Source organism: Felis catus, chromosome A2 (genome assembly GCF_018350175.1).
Source record: "Felis catus isolate Fca126 chromosome A2, F.catus_Fca126_mat1.0, whole genome shotgun sequence".
Classification (NCBI taxonomy): Eukaryota; Metazoa; Chordata; class Mammalia; order Carnivora; family Felidae; genus Felis; species Felis catus.
In genome coordinates, this window is record NC_058369.1 from 90,558,353 (window position 1) to 90,570,088 (window position 11,736).

Here is an 11,736-nt window from a genome sequence, read left to right on the forward strand (position 1 = left end):
GTGTGTATGTATGTTATATATGTGTATATATAAATATATATTTATATATATATTTATGGGGTGCACGTGCCCTTCGAATCAGCACTCATGTATCCTTTGGATAAATTCGTACTAGTGTTATTGCTGGGCCATAGGGTAATTCTATGTTTCATTTTTGAGGAACCTCCACACTGTTTTCCAGAGGGACTGAACCAGTTTGAATTCCCACCAACAGTGCAAGAGGGTTCCTATTTCACCACATCCTTTCCCACATCTGCTGTTTCCCGAATTGCTAATTTTAGCCACTCTGACCAATGTGAGTTGGTATCTCAACATGGGTTTGATCTGTATTTCTCTGATAATGAGTATGTTGAACATCTTTTCATGTGTCTGTTTTGCCATCTGGGTGTCTTCTTTGGAAAAGTGCCTATTCATGTCTTCTGCCCATTTCCTCACTAGATTATTTGTTTTTTCAGGTGTTGAGTTTCATAAGTCCTTTATAAATTTGGGGTACTAACCCTTTATCTGATCTGTCGTTTATAAATATCTTCTCCCATTCTATTGGTTGCCTTTTAGTTTTTTGATTGTTTCTTTTGCTGTGCAGAAGCTTTTTATCTCGATGAGGTCCTAGTAGTTCATTTTTGCTTTTATTTCCCTTGCCTTCAGAGACATAGACATCACTCTTTTCCCACCTAAGTTTCTTTAAAAACCTGTCCCTGACCTCTCCTCAGGGAGTCAGCCTGAGGATCCTTTCCTTCGTGCTGCCTCCCTTGCATTAGAGCATAAGCCCCAATAAAGCCTTGTCTGAAACTCCTGCTTGACCTCTTATCAATTTCTATCATCTTGAGAGCCCAAGGGCCTGGATCCTCAACACAGGCCTAAATAAACTCAACACTTCAGATCTTGACTGAGTAGTATAGAATACACTGGTACTGCCTTAATTTAGAAAATTTTTTATTACTCTATTTCAGGTAATAGTACTTTATCTTTTCTGATGTCCAAATTGAACTAGTGGATTATACATAGGTGTGAATTAACAGAGCGTACCAATTGCCTTAATGGGATATATAGTATAGTGTTTGTGTATTTAAATAGTTGGCAAGTTCTTTTAGGGCACCTCAACATTACCTACAGGCAGTCATGATACTCTTATGACAATATGAAGTTTTTGAATAGATTAGCAAATGATCCCTGAGAAATTTAAAGCTCATCTATACACATGCACATTAACACAGCCTTATCTTAAGATATCAGTTATATCGATAAATATATAAAGCACATAGCTAAGAAATCTTTTATCTTTTTCAATCCATATGTTCATTCTGCTCCATGATTCTTTCCAACTTTAATAGGGACAAAAATCAAACCTACTTTGGTAATAAGCATCTTACTGTCAGCACATAAAGAACCTCTGTCTCTCTGAAAATACAGAAGTTACCCTTTTGTAAGGGAAATCTACATTTATAAAGCAAATCATTTGTAAGGGTATTTCCCACTCTATGCCAGGCAGAGGAAAATTACTGAAGCACAAGAAATCTTATCAATGGAGAAGACATTGATTTAAATCCAAAAATAGCAAACCTTATCCTTGTTTACTGTGCTTTTCTCAGTAACCTACCATTCATGCACATCTCCAACCCAACACAATCCCAGTATTTATTTTTTCCTCCTGAAGATGGTATTTAATATATTAGCTTGGGCCTTCTCTGGGAGTAACTCATTCTTCCTGGATATCTCCCATATATACATGAGGTATACATGTTAATAAACTTATAGTTAAAAAAAAAAGTACCTCTCTCCCCCAAATTTAGAAGTATTTTTTAGATGCATCTTCTCATCATGTTGCTTATTTCTTTAAAAAAATTTTTTTAACGTTTATTCATTTTTGAGTGAGAGACACAGAGCATGAGCAGGGGAGGGGCAGAGAGAGAGGGAGACACAGAATCAGAAGCAGGCTCCAGGCTCTGAGCTGTCAGCAAAGGGCCCGCCGTGGTGCTGGAACTCATGGACTGTGAGATCATGACCTGAGCCGAAGTCGGACGCTCAACTGACTGAGCCACCCAGGCACCCCTGTTGCTGACTTCTTTTAAACAAACATGATTCTTGTGATCCAATTATTTTTCTTAAAGTGAAATGCACAAGGTCTAGTATTTTTTTCAAGGTCACTCAAGTGACTACTTTAAGTTAAGAAAAAATGTCACATAGCTTTAAATACAAATTATGGGTCTGCATTCAGAACCAGGTTTAGATTTCTCCTTTAGTTCTGAGATTTGACTTGCTGTAGATTAGGTAATTAAAATTAAAATAAAGAAATACCTCTCAAATAAAAAAAGATATTCTACAAATTTTACTTGGATTATCTTGTAATTCTAGTGTTGCTAAAAGAAAACCACAGGCCCAAAATGGTGCCACTTAGGCCAAGTCACCAAACCAGAAACCTCAACCATCAGAAAAGTTATCTGTCATGTGACCAAAGAAATGAGATAATCTGCATGTTAAGAACCTCTGCCCTTACCCCTTAGACAAAGTGGCCTTGTCTATTTTCTTTTCTTTTGCTATTAACTTTTTGCCCCATCTCCTTCCTGTAACAGCCTTTCATTTTGTACAACTCCTGGGATCTCCCATTTACTTCCTGAACGGGATACTGCCCAATTCATGAATCACCTGAAAAAGTCCTTAGACCTTCAAATGGACTCAGTTGAATTTTGGGTTTTAACACTGGTATGCCCCTATATACAGAGGTGAATGCACAAATTTTGGCAGTGCGAAGTCCTATATTTGAACTTCACTTCCATTGTTACCAGCCATATGACCTGCGGCAGGTTACTGTCCCTGACAAAAAGCTACTGGTGTTCTGGAAAGTAAGTATTTTAAAGTAAGATTAAGAACTTCTCTCACGTTTGTTTTAAAATGTTATTCCTTTTACTCTGCATCAGTGATCTGACATAATTTTGACTTCCATCTGTAAGTTGCTTACTCCTAAATAATCATTATCTCCCAAGAAATGTTTCCTCTTAAATTCCCTAAGCATGTATCTACTTCCTTGAGATTTCTATTCTTTTTTTTTTTGTAGGCTAGGCAATTGAAATTAAAGATGCTCAACCTGAACTCATCATCTTCCTCCTTTAACCTTTCTGTCCTGCAACATCACACCCGTGTAAGTGTATAGAACTGAGTCCCACTTGATCTGCTGTTTAGCATGGTCATTTTTACTCTCTTCTACTTTAGCTACAGGAGTCATTGCTTTTGATAACTCAACCTTGCCATCCTCTTGCTTCAACACTTTCATGAATTCCTGTTTCTTACTAGTTAGAATTCACATTCCGTAATACTATCCAAGACCTACATACAGTGAACCCTGTCTACTCTCACCACTTTTTGACTCACTCATGAGTGACTGCCTCACTCACACAAACGTGTGTGTGTGTGTGTGTGTGTGTGTGTTTGAATTGTTAGTATTTCCCCACAAACATCAGGTTAGTTCCCAATTCCTCTCCTTTTCCTCATGATTCTCTCTTCATTTATTCTTTCCCACCTTCTCCAATTAATTAATACCATCTCTTAAGACAAGATCAGGTGTCCTGTTGAAAATAAAACTCTTTTCTAATTTCTGTTCCTGTCCTCCTCTGATTCATATAGAATAAAAACTCATTAGTATTTTGATTGCTGCACTTCTAGTTTATTTCAATTATCTTTGCCTGTATCTACATTCCCTTAATCCTCTGTGGTTCTTATCAGTTGACTCTGATCACATAAGAGACACTCAATGTAGATATGAAGAATGAAGGAGGAAATAAATGACGTCTGAGCTAAGCTTTAAAAAGATAGGCTAGGTAGTGACGTGTGCAAGTGGCAAAAAGGTTGTTTGAGGCAAAGGCATAACCTAAGCAGAGGCATCCAAATCAACGTGAAGTCAGTCAAAATGAAAATGATTATGCCAACATGGCGCAGTGACTACTACTGACCTAGCTTTGTCCTCTCTGGGTACTTGAAATTGTCAGGAGAGCCTGTCCAATCCAGGTATTTTTCTTTACCTCAGCACTTTATATAGGCAACACACAGATTTGCTGAGAATGACGGCATTCATACTTTATACTAAGTACCCTATCAAGTCAACAAAAAATGTAATCCCCTACATCACACTGTACCAAAAACAGAGTTCAGTATATTTCCAATTCCAACTTGATCAGGAAGTGATGAGAGTCTTGTTCGTGACTATTAACACAGACAGTCTGTCAATTTTGTAAGACACTAGTCTCTGCTCTGGGCTTCATTGCTCTTAGAGCACACTGTCCTCGCGCCACACCATTCTGTGCTATGTGTTTCCATCCTCGCGTTGCAGAATTTCTTCAGTCTCTGCTTTAAGGTCACCCTAGGTTTTGGGTTTTTTTTTTTTTTTTTTTTTTTTTTTTTTTTTTTTGTCTTTCAACCAAAGTGACAGTTAGGGTAGCTTTGTGCCTCCCGGTTGTGCTCTACAAAATGTCTGGCCTGCATCACTTGGTTCTGTGGACCGACTTCTTTCTATTTGGGGGGACCTGAATTTTTCTGTCTCTAATCTTAGGACATTGTGTTCTCTAGCCATCTGTTTCTGGGTTCTGCCTACACAGCAGAGATAGAAAAAAAAAGTTTTATATTCTACTTCTTTTGTTGGAAAGAGTAACTTCCAGATTGAGTGTGAACTAACAGCAGAACCCCCAGTGCATGGGAATTGTGACTTTCAGGTAGAACACAGTGACACCCACACCTAAATCCATCAATTCAGTAACTATCTAATAGACAAGAGTATACTTCTTTTCATGAACCACAACATGGGGAACATTTTGTGGTGGGAAAACAGAAGTTATGAAGCTACTACATTTGCAAAGTCAGATGAGGTCAAGATCGTGGATGGTTTTTAAATGAAGGGCTATATAAGGCCTGAATGAATAAAGGAATAAAGGTAATATAATGACAATAGTAACATCCAAACAGCAATATTCCTCACAGTAGAGAGTCAAACAGTTCCGTTTTTACTTCAATATTGAGAAACTTAAGAAGGATGCAGGTGTTGTCAGTATATAAATTAGTTTGATATATCATGTGCTCCAAAATTCTAAATAGATTTTTTTAAACATTAGTTGGAATTTTCCATCAAAAGATGTGACCTGCTTTTCAAAGCAACAATAAAACCATTTTTTTTTCAGGTTGTTTTAATACTAAAAATAAATTGCCCCTGAGCACCCATGCATTTATGCAGTCTTAGGACATTGTAGTATCCACCATAGCATTATTCCTGAAGGACAACCCTATCTGCCTGAAGTATAAAAATTGACCTCTATTTACCCTTAGAAATTAAAAATTCTTAGCAGCGTCTGTTATGTTTGATAACAATGTTACTTGGCAGAACAAATTAGTGATGTTCAATGAACATCAAAAAGGCACATTGGAACTTATTGGACAGAAAGTTCTTTTTGATACATTGAGAAGGTGGTATATATTGAAAAAAGAGATCCTTTTGAGTTCACTTAAATGAAGATTGTTAAGGTTTGATCTTTAGACAAATGTTCCACCTGTAATTTAATTTTTGTGTATTTACTATTTAATTATCAGCTCTTAAAATATTTGGGCTATTATGGCACTTCGGGGTTTTTTTCCTTTGATATTACTGGGTTTTCTGTGTTGTGCAGGATATCTCTATTTCAAAGATAAAGGAATATGACTATTAGGTCCTTAAAAATGTGCAACATTTAAATGTAAAAACACCAAATCAATTATATATGTGAAAAGTGAATATTTTAAAACATCAAGTTCATAGCAATCTTGTTCACATTGGTTGTTTTGTCATTAGGACTTGTTGTTTTGAAATTGTGATAGAAGCTTTCTCACAAATATTTCAATTAATGCACAGATTTAACTAGGCCATATTAATAGCTCCTTATTGTGTGTGTATTATTTTGTTACCTCAGTATTTCTGTGCCCTGATATTAAAAAAAAAAAAAACTCATGAGAGGTTGAATACTTATATAAGAATGACTTTCATGGTATTTTCCTTTAAAGAAAATATCAAGGTATAGAAATAGAACACCAATTTCGGATTTTAGTCCTAAAATTTTTATAGGCTCATTATTAGAGCATTTGCTCTCATTTATAATTTAGAAAATATGAAATGCTCACAAATGTACTAAAATTTTATTATGAATAAATTTTCTGACCCTTTAGGAGATCCTATGGGATGCCACCCAAATCTTCCTTTTAAGGCTAACACACACATCCCTCAGAAGCAATTTCTGACTTTTGTTGGTCACACATGACCTCTTCTTTAGGAAGAGCTCTCCACAAGAGAGAGATTTCACTCAAGGTTATCCATGCTCACTCTCCCCCCGAGACAGGCAACAACCAATAATTCTACTGATGTGAAAGTGCAGAGATCTCCTTGCAACAATTTTGAATCCCTCTAAAGGATTAGAGTTCCAGAACTTCAGTGGGTTCTGAGGACACCTCTGCTGATACTACAGCACTTTTCCAGTTCTCACTCTGCCTACTTCTACTTCCCCAAATCTCTTATAGGAATTATTGGTACTACCCTGTAGATTAACTACATGTAATGTGTATCTTGGAGTCTAGTCTCCGAGGAAAATGACATGAAATTGGTGCTGGAAAATAGGCACTAAAATGAGATTTTGGAACCATGCTATCCACTATCTAGACACTACTCATCACTGGTGTTAGAGGGATCCAACATAGACCCTAACATGTGGTTTCTTTTCACTGGTGAACTGGGACAGGAAATCAATAGAAGGGAATATTTTGGTGATTATATGCTTTCAGACATTTGAGAGCTTCAGCGAGATTCTAATTATTATGACTATAGAAAAAATGGCTCTGGCTGAGTGGTACTGATGCTTTAGAGAAAAATATGAAAAGGTGGAGAGTGATTAATTCCTAATTCAAGGCAAAGTAGGAAACCCAGAAGACCTCCCTGGTAAAATGTAACAAGTATCATCTGTCCTGTATCCTGGCTATAGTAAATGCTGAGGATCAAACCCAGGACTTAGAAAAGTAGAAAGGCTCTCAAGAATATTGAATTCCCAACTCCAATAACCCATAAGTCTCTATGCCAAGGTCAGATCCATTATTGGGAAGGAGTGAGAATGTAAGATTAAGTTTGGAAAGTCTATTTCTACCAGCTAAAATACATTGAATTCCCACATGCTCCAGAACTCTCCAGTCTTGAAAAGTGTCTCACTGCTCTTTGTTAATGGCTGGTGCTCCTTCCACTCACTTGAACATAAAGTTAGAATTTACTAACGTTGCAAAACTCTCCATGATTCAATATGTAAAATTCTAGCACGGGCCCAAAGAGGCAGGTACTAACATTCTATTAAGATGACTCTGGAATCATGGAAAAAAGCAATACCCTGCACTGAGTCAAGTAAAAATGATAAAAATGCCATGCAAGACTATAGAAAAATTCACAGAAGGCCAAGAGAAGTGGTCATGCTAGAGGAGATTTACTACCTAAAAACCAAAAACTTTGAAAACCCAACAAATGACTATGTTCCACAGAGAAGATCTGGAGGACCCTCTGTTTACCAAACTGTAAGAAATTTGTTAGTGATAAGGGCACTGGCATTATTAAGTAGCTCAGTGGTAGCTGTCCTCTGTAAGGCAAGGATAACAATAGGATATGCTGTTACTAAAATGGTTTCTCTGATAGCAATAGGAAGGATGTAATCCCAAAATAATAGAGGCCACATGGTGGGACTTAACCATTAGAGACAACATTGGAGCAATTATCCCAATAAGCAGCAAGGCTGGACTGAAAGCAAAAGACTGACTCAACAGAAAGCCTTTAAAATGGTTAACACAACACAGTGACCCTAGGGAAAAGATAAGGTATTAATTAACACAAACAGAAATCAGGTTGAATGATCAGGAGGCTAAAGATGGCTTCCCTATAAAACTCACAATCTCTTGCAGGACATACAGACCTGAGTCAATTTTCAGATCCAGAACCCCTTCATTAAAGGACAGACCAGATTCCCAGGAAGGACTCCATCTCACTACAGAAAGAAAATAATAAAATTTCCTCTAGCACTTTACTAAAAATAGCTATGGCCATTTACTAAGTTAACTTCACATTGAAGAAAGGGACTAGGCATATTTTTGGTAATGCCTGGACGCTGTGTCTAAGTTATTATTTCTACCCAGAAAACTCAAGCATCAACATGGGCACTCCCTATGGCCACCTCTGTCAGACTAAGGAAATGTGGAGGCCATTTATCTCTGGCCCAGAGTAGGACTGGGTTCAGTGTGTCTACTGGGTCCACTAATCTGTATTACAGTAATTTTTTTTTGTTCCCTCAAAGTATCACTGGAATGGCTCCATAGTATAGTTGTCGGAAAGGCCACATTGGTTCTATGCCTTCTGAGGCAAGAGCTATTGTAAAGGGGAAAGCAACATGGAAGCCTCTGAAACTAACCCCACCCTCAACCAAGATATTAAGACACTCTATTATATCTCAAGGAGAATTATCTTCATATTTAAAAGATAAAGTGTTGACAGTCACTATCATATCCCCATTCACTTTTCCATGCAGGCCCTTGTGCAAACTAGGCAGATCTTGAAGAATAACAATGGACTACTGCAAACTCAACCACGTATTAACCCCCGTTACAGTTTCTGGGTCTAAGTGCTGTGTTTTGTTAGAAAACATCGGTAGACGTGAGGTAAACCACCATTAATTTCAACGTGTTTTCCCCCCATAGGTATCAAGAAGCAATTTATGCACACACGGGAATGACTCCAGTATATACTAACAGTTTTCCTTTGGGGATAGCTTTAGTCTGCAGTACTCAGTTGCTATTGTCTGAAGCAATACACATCATTTATATAGTCTTCAGAATATTACATTACTGCAGCCAGTAATGACAACATATTAATCAAGCCGAATTACTAGTTCAATTTGGCTAGTCACATAAAATGCCAACATGTTAATCAAACCAATAAACACATTTATGCTAAATATGTTTCAGAAGGTACACTAAAAAATTTTGTCACCAAATTTTTTCTATGTCCTATGGTCTGTGGCATGCCAGGATATATCCTTTATGAATGACTAATTTTTTTATCACATCTCTTACCACCAAGGCAACATGAAAATACAAGGCTGGCCTGTGTAGTATCTACAGCTGTGTGATCCAGACTTGGGAATACTGAGCTAATACATTTACATCATTACACAAAAGCTGCCTGCTTTGAGACCAAGAAAATAATAGAATTGGACATCAGGGCTAGCGTTCAGTCCAAGCATCCCTGCCTCCCAGGCCACATGATCTGGCAGACCCTATAGTGTGAAAGGTATTTATGGTGGACAAAATATGCCATCTAGAGATTTCTCCAGCAGGAGAATTCCAACATCAACTCTCAGCATTCTTGATCATGGTCATGTGACCTCCAACAGAGTGTTAAACATTTGAAAAACAACCTGTGTTGTCCTTCTGGGCCTTGGCAAGGATATGTCAAGCGTCCATACAGCCAGAGTATCAAATGTCCATGCAACCAGAATACCTCGTGAGTTGTGTTCTATCCCAACATAGGGTGAAGCCAACAACTCCTTGTAATACGGAAATGGAACATGTGGGATTGGGCTTGAGTAGGTTCAGAGGGTCTAAGGATCTGTTCACAAAAAGATTTTGTTCTCTTTCTCTGTGTCTCTAGATCTCTGTCTCTCAGGTCACAACTAGGACTGTATGCCAGGAAAGGATACCTTAAGACTAGATGATGGAGGAAACAGAGGCCAACCTCGGATCATGGATGCAGAAGCTCAGTATGTGAATTTGACAGAAAAAGTAAGTGCTACTGCAGGCCACGAGCCCAAGTAGCCAAGTTAGGCATTGGGGAAATCCTTGCAATGGTCAGAACTTTGGAAAGTATAGACCATCTGTTGTGTGTGGGGGGGGATGGGGGGTAATGTCCTGAAAGAAGATTAGTTACAGTCTCCTAAGCAGCAGTAAATGACTTGTCTCTTGGGTCATGGACATAGAAACAAAAATAGATTGAGAAACTAGAAGGTCTGAGAAGAACGTATGTTGATGGATCTATGTATTATACATCCACGGCCACTCAAGACCATTTGCCACAGAAATAGCACTAATAGGTTATTATTATATGATAGGTTATTATTATTATACAGAATGACTAAGCTATTTGGTATCAGCCTGCCTCTATCATTGGCTATTCCAGTGTTCTGTATTTGAACAGAATGAGTAGCTTTGACACAAGGGATCTAAGTTATACACAGACCCAATAGCGTGGTTTCTCATTCACTGTGTCTGATTGAGGTACTACCAAGTATCCAAATTTTCAGCAAGAGATTGAATCTCAGGTGGTGTGCTAGTAAATTGGTATCAACTGGTTATCCAAGGAAAAAAAACACAACAACCTCTTATTGCTGCGACATACATATACAACGATCCCTGCATGCTAAATTTCAACTTAGCAATTAGATATTACTGAACTCTGAGATGTAAAGAGATGTGCACAATCACCTCTTGAGAGACAATTCAATTCAACTATTACACAGCATTGCCAGTATGCCACCATCCAAGAGAGCAGCCAGGAACATAGTGTCAGGGACCCTTTCCATGATGGACAGTGGATCATCTTGACTGAGATATATCCATGTTTCACTAAAGCTGCTTCTTTGACCAGCAAGGCTTCAATGAGCACTATTATCTTAAGGTTACTGGAATGTTTGATCCCCTGAATGATCCCATACACCATATTGAATATGAGACTTGCGCAGCCAATAACTGGGGCTATGGGAACAGTATCATGGGATATAATGTTTCTATCACATACCATACCACACAGAAGCTGCTGACAGATGAAATGGACTTTTGAAAGTACAGCTACCTGCTTAGAATTAGGATATTGCATATGAGGCACTGTCTTCTAGGACTCAGAATGCACCCCATGTCAATGACAGTTGTTTCTTTAACAAGTTGACTGCATGGAACCAAGAAAGTAGACGTAGAAGACACCATGGTTTTACTAAGAGCCCTGATGTCACATTTGGCAAATTAGTGCTTCCAGATCCTGAAATTCTAAGTTCTACATTTCTAGATGTCTTATTCTCACGTCAAGTAAACATTTCCATCAAGGGACTCAGCAAGAGTCCCAGGGAAGTTCAAGCTCTCATTCCCCAGCTGAAGAGACTATTATCCTGTGAGCTAAAAGCTCAGTTGCCCTCTGAGAAAAGTTGCTGCTTCCCCCAAGTCCATATGCTCTTCCGAGGGACAGATTGCACCAAAAGTCCTGAACACCTCAGCTCAACTTGAGCTACATCTGAAGGGTCATCTCAGATCCAAATTCCACTTGTGCCAGATGAAGGCTCAGCTGCATTGCATCACAGTTCAAATCCTCCACCTGCCCCATTCTGTTTCCCTCCCCTCCATCCCTCCCTCACAGAAGCCGGTAGGCACTTCTTGTCAAACCACTTGCCTGACAATCTCCATCTACTTCCAGGGCAACTCCAACTATGCCAGATACCATTGATCTCAGTCTCCTCCTCTGAAACATTTCCCAAATCCACCACCCTTTATTTTTCTGGCCACTTTATACCAAAGTTCTAACATTTCCATTTTTCTATTCTTACTCTTACATTAAAAAAAAAAAAAAAAATACTGGAAGCAGTGTTCATGCAATCTGGTGCTCAATTTTCAGGGCACATTTATAGGTGTTGGATATGACCATTTTTTGAGGAACAAATACCC